Source organism: Miscanthus floridulus, chromosome 18 (assembly GCF_019320115.1).
Source record: "Miscanthus floridulus cultivar M001 chromosome 18, ASM1932011v1, whole genome shotgun sequence".
NCBI classification, from domain to species: Eukaryota; Viridiplantae; Streptophyta; class Magnoliopsida; order Poales; family Poaceae; genus Miscanthus; species Miscanthus floridulus.
Window position 1 is genome coordinate 4,243,485 of NC_089597.1, and position 17,257 is coordinate 4,260,741.

At 50.7% G+C, this 17,257-nt stretch overlaps 1 pseudogene; it reads left to right on the forward strand.

Moving 5' to 3' along the window:
* The first annotated feature begins 3,970 nt into the window (after positions 1-3,970).
* On the forward strand, positions 3,971-16,574 carry LOC136523184 (coniferyl alcohol acyltransferase-like; annotated as a pseudogene).
* Positions 16,575-17,257: the final 683 nt, after the last annotated feature.

The following is a 17,257-nucleotide window of genomic DNA, read 5'->3' on the forward strand; positions in this document are numbered from 1 at the left end:
CAGCCGCTAGGGGTAACGGAGTCCTTCTGGGCCCACACCCCACCGGGCCCTCATGCGGAGACCCCCGAGCTCACACGTAAGCACGGGGAGGATCTACGACGACAATGGCCGCATCAGTCACCAACTGCACCAACGCGCTCGGCACACCACACTGCGCCCCGTGCACATAGACCTACGAGCGGCGCTCAGGGTCACACCCGTCAGCCCCAGCGCAACGCTCCGGTTCGGGGGACCGACCCCCCACAGTTCGCTCGGGCCAGTCAGAACGTTGCCGCCGTGGCAATGCTCCTGCGTGACCTACCCAAGCCGAACGACCCTCGCGGACGGGCAATCCACCAGAACCTCCGGGCACTGTTGGAGAGCGCCGCCGTTCAACAGGCAGAGTACTCTATATCACGACGCCGACTCACAACCTCACTCCCCATTCGAGGAACAGCGACGCAGCAGATGGGGCACTACGCCCTGTCATCGTCTCAACCACCGATTGCGGCACAAGAAGCCGTAACCGCTCCTCGTCTTGACTTGATGACCGCCCCATGCCGACTGCCCGTCTACGCATGCCTCGGACCAAACCAAGGCACGCGCGGCGTCGACCGAAGTCCCAGCCCGGACAGTCTGGAACCACAGACCTTTGTCCAACACCCCTAGCAAGCGCCTTTTCTGCCGCGCTTCAACGGGGGCCGCGACAAAGGTAAGGCCAAGCGCCAGGATCAAGACGAGGGCCCCTCCACGCAGAGGGGAAAAAAGAACAGAAAGGATCACCGCCAACCGGCTAACTTCGCGTCGGTCGCCGCGGCCGATCACACGGGCACGCAGCCCTAGCAAGACCCTCCGGGCCACTTCCACGATCTCATGGAGAGCCCATGCACCAACCACAACTCTCCCGTCAACCATGTCTACAAGGACTGCCAGCTCCTTAGGCGCCTGCTGAGGTAGGCCGGCAGGCCAAAGGAAGAAAAGGTGAGGAGGCAGCGATCGAAGAAGAGGGCGCAGCGGACAAGGATCCAGACGACTAGAGCATGAAGGGATCCGACCGGAAGCCTACCGACTGAAGGACAATGACGACGACGCTCTCTCCGATGTCCTTGGAACAGCTATGTCTTTCCTTCTTTTCCTAAGTTTCAGTCTTACCTTTACTTAGCGAACGCTCCTATAAGAGCACCCCGACCCGAACACTTTTTGGCTCAGGGCGCTCGGGGGCTCCACTAGGGGGCTCTACTACCCCTTTGTTTTTGTTTTGACCATAAGTACTCTTTTGCTTTTGTATGAAGAAACTCCTTCCTACCTGAACAAAAAGGTAGTTCATTCCTTTGTTTTACCTTACGTAACTTTGCTTTAGAACATTCCGACTGATCGCACCCCGCCTTTTCTTATGGCTATGACCGGCCGAGCCTCGCGGGCCACCACCCGGGCTCATAAAGTTGCAGCCCACGGAACAAACGGGTAGATACGAGAGAGAAAGAAATTTAAAACAAAATTATGCTAAGGGAGGACTAAGGAACGAAAGGGAACAAGCTTCCCTGAACGGAGCAACTCCATCACAAAAACAAAAACCAATTGCAATCATTAAAACACACATGAACGTTTTACATAGGGGTTCCCCCCCCCCACGAACTTAAAATTCTTACATTTACTAACTACTTGTATTTAAAAAAGGTATTAAACCAACCTGGTAGCATCTGCTGATGGCGTGACCGACGAAGGCGTAGGTTGCTCGCTCTCCGGCAGCACGATGTTTGGCTCGATCAGGGCCGAGGCGACGTTACCCCCTGAACCAGGCTCCGTGCTATTTGCAGGCTCGGAGGCATCCTCTCCACGCATGCTTCAGGCCATGTCCTGACGGCGAACATCCATCACCCACTCAGTGGAGACCTGCTCTGACACCAACCGTGCGTGCGGCAGCAGGCTCACCCCGATTGACTGGATGTCCTCCATGCTCAGGCCTTCAGCATACCCGCCGCAGATAGTGGCGAAGTCCAGGTTCAGGTTGTACATCGCCACCAAGGTCAGCACCCCCGACGCTCCATAAAATAGCCCGCTCCTGATGAGGTCCTTGACCGCGTCCGGGACCTCCGCTAGCTGAACTACGAGCACGCTGGTACTTGGCGCCGACCCAAAGACTTCTGAGATGATGAGCTAGGCAGCGTTGCGAATCTGACCAAGCTCCCCCTCGAGAGCACGTCGCTCTTCACAGGACTTGGCTAGCTCCTCGACATTTCGCCTGAGGTTCACCTTGGTCATCTCTAGGTCTTGCTCCAGCGCCTTCACCTTTTCTCCCAGCTCTGTGAGAAGGGCGACAAGCTCAGAAATAGGCTGGGGGAAAAGGAATCAACACCATGAGAAAATAAAAAGGTACACACCAACATGAGAGGCCTCAAGGGTGGAGAGATCCTCTACCTGTTGAGCCGCCTACTCATGTAGTCGGCCACTCGCATCCTCCATCCCCATCACCTGGTCCTGATGCGTGAGCACCTCTCGATCCACCTCCGACCGGGCCCTCTGCTCTGCCTCCAGGGCCTTCTATGCCAACTCCAGGGTGGCTCGCTCTGGCTCAAGGGCTGCCAAGGCCTCTTGGAGTGCCGCCTTGGTGCTCGCCAGGGACGTGCACAGCCCCGCCTCAGTCTCTATCTGGTGGACCTTTGCCGCCTCGAGCCCTTGCTCGGCAGTAGTCGCCCGCTCTACCGCACGCTGCTCCTCTGCCCGTGCTATAGCCGCCTCAGCCGCTCGGACCTAGGACTCGCAGCAAGCGGACTCCACCCAGCGCTCAAGCTCGGCCATCCGGGCGTATTCCGCCTGGAGGAAGTGAGACTTGCGGGACGACACCTTCCTTATTTCCTATGGAAAACATGCATTATAAAAACAACCGACAAAAGATTCAAAGGGCAAGGAGAAGTACCAGAAACTCACCTTCGCAGCAAGCTACAAGTCAACCTCAACCAGCTGCTGGGCAAACTAAGCCTGCTTCCGGGCGCTCTCCAGCTTCGCGGACAGCTCGGTGAGCTCGGACACCACGGCATGCCCTTGTCTACCAAAATTTTCCTAGAGCTGGTGCTCCTAGGAATCCCAGAGGATGAACCTCGCCTTCAACAGGTCCTCGGGGAAGGGCCACTCTAGGTCACCCTCCGATGAACCACTAGAGGGCCTAGCCTCCAACCAGATCACCGCTAGCTCCCGCGGCGACACCGGTGGATCCACCACGGTATCCGCCTTGTCGTCAGACAGGATCTCCACCACCACGTTCACATGAGACGCTGCCTGGCATCCCAACTCTGTTCCGGCCATGCTTTCCTCCTGTGACTTCAGCTTCGACGACAGGGATGGGGCGTGTAGCCCTCCACCCGGTGCGGTGGGGAGCTCGCCCCCCTCGTCTCCTCCACCACGACCGGCAGAGGAGGGGCCGCAAGGGTTACCTCCGCCACCGGCATCGGGATCGCCACCAACAACATCGCCGCCGCTATCACATTACCAGCAGCCGCCCCAGGGGACACCACCCCTGGGAGGGAATGGTTCACCGCTGCCACCCTATTGCCCCCCTCGCTCGCCGCAACATGCTATAGAGTGGGCCTCCAAACCTCTTGCATGGAGGCCGGGGCGATGCTCAACCCCAGTGTACCCCGGCCACTGACAGAAATCGTGGGTAAGCCGCACTCCAAAAAGACTCGACCACCAAAAGTCGAAGAAGCAACAAAAGAAAACATACCAAGTGGCGAGCGGCGCTACTCTGAAGACAGGCTTCGATGACAACGGGCCCACAGGACGAGGACCACTCCCGAACTGTGACCCGCACCCCCTCACTTCAGACGAGGTCAGAGTCGTCCCAACCCACTCCTGCCTGGCCTACGGGTCGCTATGACCTCTGGTTCGGGGCTCCCCGACTAGAGTAGCAGGCGGGGCGTCCCTCGACTACGAGTCGCACGTCGACCGGGCGCTAGTCTACCCCTCGAACCACCCGAACTGATCGGCCGCACCCATGGCAGGCAGGGCCTTCTTTGGCCGCAAGTTCGGCATTGGCACCGGTCTTGTCACCGCACATTCGTCAGGCCACCCCTCGGACTGCCTGGCTCAATCGGCCGCGTCTGCCACAGGCAACGACGGAGCTGGCAACGTCGTCGTGGGGCACGGTGACCGCATCCGCTTCATCGCTCGCTCACCAATGACATCCGCGCTAGCCGTGTGCTTCCTTGACGTAGGAACCCCCGCACGCCACACGACCTCCTATTCCTCACCAGCAGACATCGTCATAGGGTCACGACACACCACCGAGGTCGCAACGACCTCCCGACTCTCCTCCTCATCAGAGAAGGCCATGTCATCTAGATCCATAGGATCATCTGACGCGAGTTCTGACTCGATGTCGCTCGCATGTTCCCCGGCCCTCACGTGCCAGGTGACCTCCTTCTTCTTCTCTTCCTTCCGCTAAACCTCCTTGGTTTTCTTCTTCTTCTGGGCGTCTACCGCCTCCTTCTAGGCGACCTACCAGGCCCGGCCCACCACCCCCTTGGGAAGGTGTGGCCAGGACTTGTACCTCCCAAGCCCCTACGGAATGAATGAACCAAAATCAAAAAAGATGAGGGGCGGAGGGAAAAGCACAAGCAAAGTGAGGGAGCATACCAGCGAGGGCACGATCGAGGCATTAAACGGTATGGGTTTTCCCACCACCATCTTGTTAGGCCTCAGCTGCAGCACTCGGCCGACGTGACTCTAGATCTCATCATCTGGTAGCTCCTACGACGACGCGCAGTCAGGGTCTGACCGGCCGTCGTACTTCCACATCAGGTGCGTCCTCTCTGCCAATGGCACGACCCGGTGGCGGTAAAGGGTGTGGAACACACGCACCCCATCAAGGCCATCCCTTACGAGCTCCTAGAGCTCCTCCTCGATGGCCTCCACCTTGTGCCTCTCCATGTGGGCATAGCCCCACGACCAACTCTTCTGCTTCACCGGCCTCCCACCGGTAAACGCCGGAAACGGCGCCCCCGCCGGATTCCTAATGTAGAACCACTCTCCATGCCATCCTCGGTTGGAGTCACATGGGGAGTACGCGGGACATGATCCTCCCATGCATGGCTTCTACTGTAGGGTGAAGCCTCCGACCAGAGCGATCTCGGCCAAACTCTAGTCCGCCATGGCTCTCCCGAAGAAGAAGAGCCAGAAGAGGTCCACGTGTGGCTCCATCCCAAGGAAAGCCTCGCAGACGGTGATAAAGCCAGCAATGTGTAGCACCCCCATCGGGTTGAGGTGCTACAGTTCCAGACCCCACTCATTGAGGAGCCTGCACAAGAACCAGTGCGCGGGGTATCCTAATCCATGCTCATGGAAGGTAAGGAAAGACACCACCTCATCGGGACGAGGTTGCGGGAACTCCTCCTTCTCGGGGACCCTCCAGTGCGCCACCTCCTACGGTGACAGGAACCCCTTCACGACGAATGCCTCTAGTACCGACACCCTCACAGTGGACGACCTCTAGTCCGACATTTTGTGAGTACCTCTCTTCTCCCTTGTTCTCTCCCCTTCTTTCCTAGAAACCTCCGTAGCTCTCAGGAATGCTCATGGCAAAGAGGAGGAGAGAAGGCGGCGGTAGACGAAGAACAGGCAAGAGAGCAGAACGAAAACATTCTCCCCTCTCCTACTTAAGGAAAAGGGAGCGGTGGTTATGGAGGGACGCACCGATCAGGGAAGCCGGAATGACGGGGCGAGATTCTTTCTCTTTCTTTCATTTAATGCAGATAAGACGTGCCCTGCTCGATGGAATAGCTCCTGATCGGACAGGACATGGCCTGGCCTTGGCCCACCACTACCGCATGATCAACCACTACTGTGCGCTAGGCACGAAAACCAAAGTGCCACCACACGAGGATGACTCCCCATCTCCCTAGGCCAGACCTAGAGAGATCCAACAGTGAAATCTCCACCGGGAGAGATCAACCGGCCTCCTGAGTCGATCGATTCACTCAGGATAAACACCTGAGATATAGGTCCTGGTCGGACTTTTTCGCCTAGAGCTCTTCGAACCCCATCTCTCAGGTCACCAAGGTGAGCATGTGTTCATTAATACAAATAGTTCACACAAGGGCTAACCCATGATTGACAAGCGTAGGTACCGGTCGGACGTTTCCAACTGGAGCTCTTCAAACTCTGTCACTCCAGTCGTGCAGGCACCACCACACGAAATCTCCACCGAGAGACAACCAGACCTCCCTGAGTCGATCGAGTCACCTAGGATAGATCAACCGGCCTCCTAAGTCGATCGATTCACTTAGGATAAGCACCTGAGATATAGGTAGGAAGCAAAGGGGCGCCCCATGCAGGCCATGCCAACTCCATCTCGAATGACAAGCATGGGTCCCGGTTGGACATTTCTGACTGAAGCTCTCCGAACCCCGTCTCTCAGGTCATCAAGATAAGCATATGTTCATTAAATACAAAACTGTTCACATGAGGGCTAACCCACGATTGACAAGCACAGGTCCTGGATAGACGTTTCCGACTGGAGCTCAACGAACACCATCTCTCTAGTCTTCAAGGTAAAACACTATCAAGGCCCCTTTATTTCAATTTAAAACATTCATAAATCCATACGCACATTTCATTCCATACGCCTGAATCCCTCGGATGGTTAGGGCATGAACCGCCCGGGGGCTCGGGAACTAAGCATCGCACGTGCAATGAAATACACCAGAACGCTCCGTGTTGTGCCACAAAGCGGTGGCTTGCCTCATTTGACATGAGCAACCAAATAGAGCCAGGTGAGAAAACCGTAGATGAGCACCGTGCGGCCTTCGCCCGGTCTGGCAAATCGGGTCATCTCAACCTTCTCGTTCGATCCTGAACCTCTCACCAGACCCACATAATCCCCATCGAGGGGAGGCCATCAGGCCACTCGGGTCACTCTGCGAAATGACCTAGGCATATGCCAGGTTGCAGGTAAAGGAGTAGTGGAATGCCACAAGAGGGCTATGCCGACCCCATCACGAACGACGGACCCGGATTCCACTCGATCACACCCGTTAGCGAGCTCACCGAGCTAGTCTTCGAGCCCGAGCGATCGGGACAGGCGATGAAACTCAGCCCCTCCGGTTGTGAGGAACTGGATGGGGCAGCGCAAAACAACTCACAACCCCCACGAAGGCCCGATAAGGCTCAAGGGCTTAAATGCCATGGGACTGCGACTCCGAACTCGCATTGATGGGATAGGCGACATCCGGCTACCACTCTTGGGACCGTGACTCCTAAACTTGCGTCGATGGGATAGGCGACATCTGGCTATGGCTCGTGGGACCGCAACTCCTAAACTCGCGTCGACAGGATCGGCGACATCCGGCTATGGCTCCTAGGACCACGACTCCTAAACTCGCGTAATGGCTTCACTAACTAAAACTAACTCTCTCGATCCACGGCGAGCACCGACGCCTGGGTCTACTCGCGACTCCACCTTATCCGATCCCACGGCGCGCACCGACGCCAAAGATCGAACTCTGTTACATCCAAAACTAAACTTCCTCGCCCGATCCTCGGTGTGCACCGACGCCGGGATCAATAAGTTCTGTCTCAATCCAATCCCCGCGCTTGAAAACGCCTCGGCTGCACAACGACGCCATGGTTAAACAAAATCACGTCTTAAAACTCAAAACATGCGCACCCATAGACACAACACAAAGAACCCCCTAGCCGGTTCCACCCGAACCACCCGGGGGCTACACCCGCGGGTGCGCTCGCGCGCACTTGCCAGCAAGACAAAAAATCCCCCGGACGATTCGGCTCAAATCGCCCGGGGGCTCGGGGGCTCCTGTCGGGTTCATAAACCCGGGGTCCCTCGAGGACCGTCTTCCACGCCCGGGCTCGGCCTAGAAAAACAACATATATTTCATGGGCCGACCCAAAAAACTAAAATACAGCGGGCCAGAAGGGAAGTCCAGTCGTCGACCGAAAGGTCTACCCTTAAGAATAGGTGCCAGCTCGCCAGCTTCTTCAGCCCACCTCTCTGACCAGAGCACTCGCTTCAGGCACCAGCCGTCTCCAAGCAGTCTCTCCAATCGGAAGGCTTGGGCCAAAACGCTGCTTCCTACTCCGACCCCACGACCGGGGCTCATGGAAAGCCTGCTCACCGCTCTTCTCCGACCGACGCACTGAGAGCCGACTGGAGTCATCTAACCGGGGGCTCCCCATTCGAAAGGAACCAGAAGATGTGCGGAGAAAGGCAAGGCATGGCTCACAAGTCAAAACCACTGTACCAAGGACCATACCCTGCATGAAACAGTGCTCTGCAGCCACCCTGACACAAAGTATTGTAGGGGCCGCTAGAAACTCCCATATGGCAAGCCTCCCACGTGTCTCTAGACATCGATCGCGGTATGGGCTCTAGGATTTGCCATACCGGGTGAACATAGCGTGGCTCCTCATATGCCACTAGGCATCTAGAAGTATTTGCAGGTACCGGTGTCCATCCTTCCTAAAGAAGATAGCTCGACCCCCCATGCACATCTGACATCCTACAGCGACATCGACAGTATTGGGGGGCTTCAACCATTATCCAGTTTTTATCACCGTAGACAGCAAGGCTTAGAAATATCTGTACTCTCTCCCTCTCACCTGTAAAAAGCCATCCCCTTCATCTATAAAAGGGGATGCACTCCCTCCAATGAGGGGAGATCGACTTCACAAAGCTCAGACTCACTAGATCAACACCAACCCCTTACAACCATAGGACCACCAAGTTTCGACTGTAACCCTTCTGGTCGGAGCCATCCAAACCTCTTGTATACCCTCTCCTTTCTTCTTCTTGTTTGTAACCCCACTACAGACTTCGAGCACCTGGGCTCAGGAATAAAGTTACCGACCGACCCTGACTGGACGTAGGGCACATTGCCTGAACTAGTATAAATCCTATGTCATTGAGTGGTAGGCCACCTCCGATCACAACGTACAGCAAAACTACAAATATTTACTAGTTGGTCACTTTCTGCACTGAGAGGGTCATTCTTGCTTCCCAAAAAGTCAACAACTTTTAAGTTTGACCAAATATATTTAATAAAATATTAATATTTATACTATATAATTAGTATCATTAGGTAGATTGTTGAATATAGTACTTTCATATAATAAACTTATCTAGAGATATAAATGTTGCATGCATGCACTTTCTATAAATCTAGTCAAAGTTGAGAAAGTTTGATCAGCACTTTCTATAAATCTGTGTCATTAGGTAGATCGTTGAATTACCTCTCTGATGATCAATCTCTAGTGACCTTCTTCAATGGAAATGAGTTCTCTCCACCTGACTGGAGAATTAAGAGCTTCACCAATAGGTTCATCGCATCAAATGCAGGCAGACATCACAAAATCTACAAGATTACAAGACAACTAAATACAACTGCTGATCTGGTTGCCAAGCAGGCACTACAGGCCTTGCAATCAAATTCTTCTATGATGCCTCCTGCTGTAATTTGCTCCAATCAGGAGCACAGTTCCTCATGCCCACTAAGGAATGTAATGGATTTTGTAATCTGGGAGCCTTTCGTACTCCTAACAGCTCAGTGCTGATAATAAAATTCGTTTATTGTCAAGCCCAGCCATACATGCCTGGTTCTTGATTGGGCCGAGCTCATGGTCGCCGACGCCGCGGTGGCGCTCGCCGATGTCGACTTCACGGACGCCGACCGCTCGCTCGGGAACATCCCGGTGCCCTTCGAGCTTGGCCTCGTGCTATCGCTGCAGTTCGTGCGGTTCGCGTGTGGCGGCTTCGCGCCCTCGTGGGGGACCAACCACCTGCTGGTGGATGGCCATGGCCTGACGGCGCAGCAGACCGCGTGGGCGGAGCTGCTACACACTGGCGGCGTCTCGTGGGAGCCCCACCATGGTCGTGCCTCACTCTTCCGGCCGAGCTCATCGCCGCGGCGCCCGCACAGCCCATTAGTGGACGCCGATTTCACGCGGTACGCGTCGAGGGTGATAGATCGATCTCCACCCGGCTCGGTCCACCCGGCTTGGTTCAATGATCGAGTCGTACATTGACTCACGTCCTGATGGGGGCATCCACTCGTAAGCCAGTGGGCCTCCATCATGCAGCACTACAAACAGGAGATGGGGCTGGAGCTTGAGACACGAGGTTCACCGTAGCCATCACTCTCCACCTAACCCTAACCGATCAAGAGAGCACGGTGAGCGATGGGTGTTAGTTTGATCCTTACCAATTGGCTCACCCTTGGATCAATGCTCTGATCGGGGGCACCCAACCGCTCCATGGTTGGTGGACCCCCGTCGCACAGTACCATAAAGGGAGGTGGGGCCGAGGCTCTAGCTGTGAGGTTGATCTAAGCCACCACAACCCTCCTACAAAAAAATCCTAACGCTAACCAATCAAGAGAGACGGTGCTACCAGCGACGGGAAGCCACCACCGACTTCACCGTCGCCTCTGCATCGCCACTGAACTACGCCTCCAGTGCACGGCGTTCGACTAGTTCATGTTGTTGGTTGTTCTAAGCCAAATAGAAATAAATTAACCCACAAGATCTACTCCTAAGAACCTATCAATGGTACCAGAGCCAGACTTTTCTAAGGTGTAGATCTAAGTCTTTGGAGATGAATAGTTTTTCAAATTCCCCAAATCCTAAACCTAACCCTAGATCAGAGACGGTAGGATTTTACCTTGCCATCACCGTTGGTTTTCTGCCGCGGGATAGAAACCACGATGGCTCGCTGGATTTGGACCCACGACCACTGATAATAAGAATGAACCCTAACCCTAGATCACAGAATCAGAAGTAGTCCTAACTTAGAAGAAGGACAGAGAGGGGATGGGACCTACCTAGGTTTCTCTTTCCGCCGTCACCACTGCCGTTGCGTCATGGTCGTCTCTGACTACGGTGCTGAGGAAGAGAAAGGGAAAGGGAAGAGAAAGGAAGAGGAAGAAGGGGAGGTGGACTTGGTCCGATAGATGTCTTCCTCATCGGCACCGATCGCCACCGTGGCAGTCGCCGCTGACGCCTGCTCGGCATGAGAGCGAAGAGAGAGAGGCAGGGGATGAGAGTGAGTTAGGATTCAGGGGTGAACCGCCGCGGCGGGGTTTTACTCGAGCAAGAAGAACGGACAGCCGTCGGATGCAGTTCGATGGTCGGCGGCGCTTGGGCTGTATGTGGCCGAGGCGGGAAAGCGGTTTCCCGGCCTAGGCCCAGGTTGCGACCTGGGTTGCGGGAGGACACAGCGTACCTATGGGCCTTGGGCTGGTTTTCATGCCTAGAATGCATGAGGGCGCACCGCGCCGTTCGACCTTGGGCCGAATTAAGTTTTTCTAATTTCAGTAGCAAAGTTTCTGCTTATTTATATTCAGAAGCAAATTTTGACCTCTATTCAATTTTGAACCAACGGGATAAATTGTTCAGAGAGTAGATGAGCAAAGAGAAATACTTCTAAAAAGTAGATAAATTATGTTTTTAAGTTTCCGCTGCAAAGTTTAATGTTGATATCTTCCAATTAAATTCGAACCAACGGAAGAATTTAATTTGAAGAGCAGTTATATTTAGAAAATTATGATTATGTTGATCCTCTAATTAAAACAGAACCAACGGAAAAAATTAATTAGAGAAGTAGTCCGATTTAGTTTATGTAAGATTATGGTATTGTCATTTTCTGGCCAACATTGATGATGATAATATTATAACAAATTTAAGTTTGAAGTTTAAAATCTTTGGTAAATTTTACACCAACGTGGTGAAAATTTCAGAGAGTAGATAAGGACCAAGAAATGCTCCTGAACTAAAAAAATGTATTTCATTTAGTTTTCGCTACAATGAAGTTGATTATCTTCTAATTAAATTCGAACCAATGGAAGAATTTAATTTTGAAGAGTAGTTATATGTATTTCAAGTTGATTTATGAGTTCTATGCATTAATTCTATTTTCTACCCAACGGTGATGTATAATTGATGCAGAAGCACCTTGTATGTTTTAATTCGACGATATCACTCGGTTGCATGCCAACGGGCTATAATGCTGGGTATGTCAATAAAAAGGCTTGAGTTAAACCAGTTCAGGACAATTTTTATTAGTTTATTAATTTTCGGATTAAATTGGAACCAACGGAAAGATTTAATTGAAAAATAAAGTATAAGTGAATGTTTTAGTCGTCATGACTAAGTTTTTGTATAGATGTATCCTGCATGGGGAGAAGTTTTGGCATAGTAATTATGCTAGTCCATCCAGCATGATGAGAGAAGTTTTGTGATGATTCACATGTTTTGTATCCCGCATAGCGAGAGAAATTTGGGTAACTCTTATGCTGTCCTAGTATTGACCTTGGCACAAAAGAAATGCATAGTCATGGTCAATACTAACCAAAAGATAAGAAAAGATGCAAGTGTGACTTGCAAAAGTATCGCTAATGAAAGACCTCGTTGAGTTCTTAAATTGAATTAAGGAAAGTGTACTTCTAAACAGATCAAGAAATAACTTTGTTTACGTGACACAATCATGTGAATGAAGTTATAAGTGTCTTCTCATTTACAGGCTTTCTGAATAGTTATTGAAATTATGGCAGTAAAGTTCATGTCATATTTTGAGGGAGAGAAAAATATAAAGATCAATTAAAAAAAAGATACTCTTCATTAAGAGTGAGATAAAGATTAATTAAGATGAATGTGACTATCGAAGGAGTACAACGGTTACAACAATGATACCCCTACGCAGAGAAATAGCTAAATTCTTGGACTTTTTAAAGTTTTGATAGGAAAATAGCATAGTCAGTCTCAAAGATGTTAAGGTGGTGCTTAAAGCGCCATACGAGATTTTAACAAATTAAACTCAAAATAAGATATTTGAAGATACACTATCTTTAGAAAAGATGGGAAGATCTAGGGGAGCATGGTATGTAGAGGTATGTAGAGACCTAAGACTTGAAGAGAAGAGAGACTGTGTGCCCACTCTAGTGACTTAGGAGCAACAAGTTTCTTAATACATGTTGATGTTGTATGACCAATACAACACATGTTGTTAGCTCTTCAAAGAAGATGAATAATGTAAATAAGGATCTTGTTATACAGGAGCCTGTAGAATCAATTGTCTCTTGGCAAAGAAGAGCAACAACAGTCCCATATGAAAGTGCTAGTAGCTGAGGCCCTAGAAGGTCTCAAAGAATTAGTAAACCAGTTTTCTTATCACTATAAAGTCTATGTTAGTAAAGAAATTTAAATGAAGGGTGATCCCACCTCATTTGAAGAAGCCATGAGAAGCATTTTACTCATTTAAATGGCAAGAAGCTATGAAAGTTGAAATGAATTCAATGAATACCAACGATATTTGGGACTTATAAGTAATTCCTAATGGAGCCAAAACAGTAGGCTGTTAATGGGTCTATAAGACAAAATGTGACTCTAAAGGGAATGTAGAAAGAAATAAAGTTGAAATGAATTCGATGAGTACCAACGATGTTTGAGACTTAGAAGTAATTCCAAATGGAGCCAAAACAGTAGGCTGTTAATAGGTCTACAAGACAATAATGTGACTTCAAAGGGAATGTAGAAAGATATAAAGCATGACTTATGGCAATATGCTTTAAGCAAAGAGAAGAATAGATTACAATGAGAGTTTTTTCTCTAGTCTTATGTAAGGATTCTTTTAGAATTATAATGGTGTTAATGGCACATTATGATTTAGAGTTACATCAGATGGATGTAAAGACGACATTCGTCAATGGGGATTTATATGAAAACATTTACATGGCGTAACCCAAAAGGTTGTCATGGAAGAAAAGAACATATGGGATGTCGCCTATAGAAATCCATTTATGGGTCAAAAGTAAGTCTCTAGACAGTAGTATTTGAAGTTGATGAAAAGATAAGAAAGTTTAGTTTTTTTAAAGAAAATGAGAAGGACAATAGCGTTTATGCAAAGCTCAAGAATGGAAAATTCACTTTCCACATCCTGTGAATAGATGACGTTCTACTCATTAGTAGTGATGTTAATCTATCATTGGAGAAGAAGTTTTGTCCTCAAGTTTCAATGTGAATAATCTTGGTGAAGCATCATTGATTCGAGGAATCGAAATTCAACGAGATAGAAGAAAATGGGGTATTAGGACTATCGCAAAGGCATACTTAGAAAAAATTTCAGAGAAATAAAGTATGCATGCGAGTAAACATACGCCTGCTCCTATAGTCAAGGGTAATAGTTATGGAAACTTTAAGTATTCTAGGAACCGATATGAGATCGATCAAATGAACATGGTTCCATATGCTGCAGCTGTTGGAAGCTTGATGAGTGTACAAGTACAAGTAAGGACTTACCCTGACGTAGTTTATGTATCCGGGATATTTTGGCAGAAGTCCAGTCCAGATATAGATCACTGGAATGGAGTTGAAAATGTCTTGCAATTTTGCAAAGTATCATAGGCCTCATGTTGAGTAAGAAAGGGCAAGTACTCTCAAATAGTTGTGGGTATAAATGTTAAGTTTTGGCGAGATGTGTAGTGAAATCCACAGCAGTTGCTAACACTCGTAGTTGGAGTATTATTGTGAAGAGCTCCAAAGAAACATTTGTGGTGTCATCAGTGATGCATACCATAGTATAGCTTGACATGAGGCTTAAGGAATAGGCAAAAGGAGGTTAAGGGAATTTGTATCAGATTTAGTAATGGTAGACAACAACAATAACCATTTAAAGTAAGTTAACTCCTAAGACAACAAGTTAAGTGTGCTGCCAAACACATTGACACTAAGGTATATGTTGTAAAGGAGAAAATCCAGAATCATGTTGAAAGAATTGAGCACATAAGTACCAAGTGAGTACTTGCGGATCCGCTTACCAAAGGCTAACCACCTAGTGCGTTCAGAGAACACATAGTCTACATGGGTTTATGGGAAAGCCTATGATTTTTGAATACTAAGAGCCTAGTTGAGTATCTATTTTAAAATAGAGAGGTGCGTTGTAGCTATTTAATCTAATGGCAACAAACCGTGACGATGAGGCACGTTCTATGCACTGATCTATGATGCAATGGCAACAAGATAAAGTAAGTAAGTTAAGTTTAAGGAATAATGTGAGATCAAGGGGGAGAATGTTAGTTTGATCTCCACCAATTGGCCCAACGGCCAATTGGACCCTTGGATCAGCGCCCTGATCGGGGGCGCCCAACCGCTCCATGGTTGGTGGCCCCCCATCACTCAGCACCATAAAGGGAGGTGGGGGCTAGGGCTCTAGCTATGAGGTTGACCTGAGCTGTCACAACCCTCCTACAAAGAAACCCTAACGCTAACCGATCAAGAGAGACGGTGCTACCAGCGATGGGAAGCCGCCACTGACTTCACCATCGCCTCTGCATCGCCACTAGACCGCACCTCCTCTACACAGCATTCGACTACGACGCTGTGCCACCATCACCCCTCACTACATCACCACTGCCATGGCGATTTCTTCCTTCTTTGCCAAGCCCAAAGGTATGGCACTCTACTCTCTCTCTCTCCCTCTCTCTCTAGTTCATGTTGTTGGTTGTTCTAAGCCAAATAGAAATGAATCAAACCACAAGATCTACTCCTAGTTGTTCCTAAGAACCTATCAATGGGAAGTGCCACTGCCTTTGTTGTCACCACTGGACTGCGCCCGCACTGCACTGCGTTCGACTATGACACCGCCGCCAGATGCCACTACCACTCCTTCACCGACATCGTCGATGGTGGGCTCCTCATCCACCAACAATGATGGTCTGACCCCTGTGCCTCTCTCTCTTCAGTTTGTTCATCCAAAGGTTGTTCTTGCTGTTTAACAAGAAATCACCCACTAGATCTACCCCTAATGATCCTATATAGCTTATCATGGGGAGCTCCCTAACTCCCTCCTGGTGGCTACCCTCATGCGTCGCATCTACATGGTCTCCATGGCCGACGTCGACCGCTACCGCTCGCTGCGCCACGCGCCTAGAGGCCCTGTCCACGCATGTCTAGAAGCTGCTCGCCATGGCCATCGGTGGCTCTGACACACACTACCGCCTCATGTGGCTTGTCAACGTCCGACCATGCCATGACCCTACCCGGTATGACACGGACATGCTGATATTCTATATTAGTAATGTGGTCACATATGAGTCGAGGGAGGCCACCATGGACACTATCTCCTTGTCCCCGCTGGCCGATGTGGCGGCGATGGCGCGCGCGGCCATCGCGGAGGTGTTTCGGCCAGAGCAGTTTGACGAGCTGGTGGATGGATGGAGGCATGCAAGGGGGTGTTCTGAGATGGTGGGAAGTGTATGGAGGCGGTGGGCGTCGGCATAGGGAGACCCACGCTAGTGTTGTCAGCATTCATGGCGTTCTGGGTGGACGGGGACTTCAGGTTCTGGCGGCGGTGGCTGGTGATGCCGTGGGTGCGGCCGGGGCAGCTAGGCTCGGCGGCCATGATGGTGGCATGGAGCCTAGAGGAGGATGGGGTGTGGGTGGTGTACGCTAGGATGTGGTCGTGCCTGGGTGATGCCATGGAGGCCGACCCAGAGGCTATGCTCAAGCCGGCCACCGCCACGCGTCTCGGGTTCGACATGACGCATACCCATTTCATTGAGCCAGCGATCACGGTGAAGCACATGAGCCGACTATGAGAGGTGGCGCTACGCTGCATACCCATTTCATTGATGTAGCCTAAGAGCAATTGGAGAGGTAAATTGGTGGTTAGAATCCATAGCCCTTGTAGCCTATAATTCCCCCATGTTTCATCCATTTTCAGAAGGTGGGCTAATTTTTAGCCTTAGATCAGAACAACCCCTTGTTATGTTGTTGTATTCTTCTCTTTACGATCGAGCGATGGAATGTGCCTTCCATTCGCAAGTCATGTTGCAAATCGATCCTACGTTCTTATTTAGATTCATGTGTCAATATGTTTCAGTAACATTTGCATGACTAACAAACACAACGTTTTTCATTAACCTTGGCGTCAGTTTACACTAGCAAGCAGCATCGGCATCGCGCTAACATGCACATGCAGGGAATGACTTTATCTAGCTGAGCCTCATCGTCATGTGCACCTAGAGCTAGAGGTGGTGGCACGCGCCCAGAAGGCCAAAAGGTGTAGTATAGGTCACGGGTTCATAGAGCTGTCTGGCGATGATTCGAGCATGGTGGCACAGTGGCGCTGGCACTAAAGCAGTCGAGCATCGCAGGCGACGCAAGATGGGTGAGACCGATAGAGAGGCATGGTGCATCCGGCGACAGTGAATCAGCGAATGTAGATCGGCGAATTGGAACGACGGGAAGGGACAACACCTATGCGTGCGAGACAGTGAAG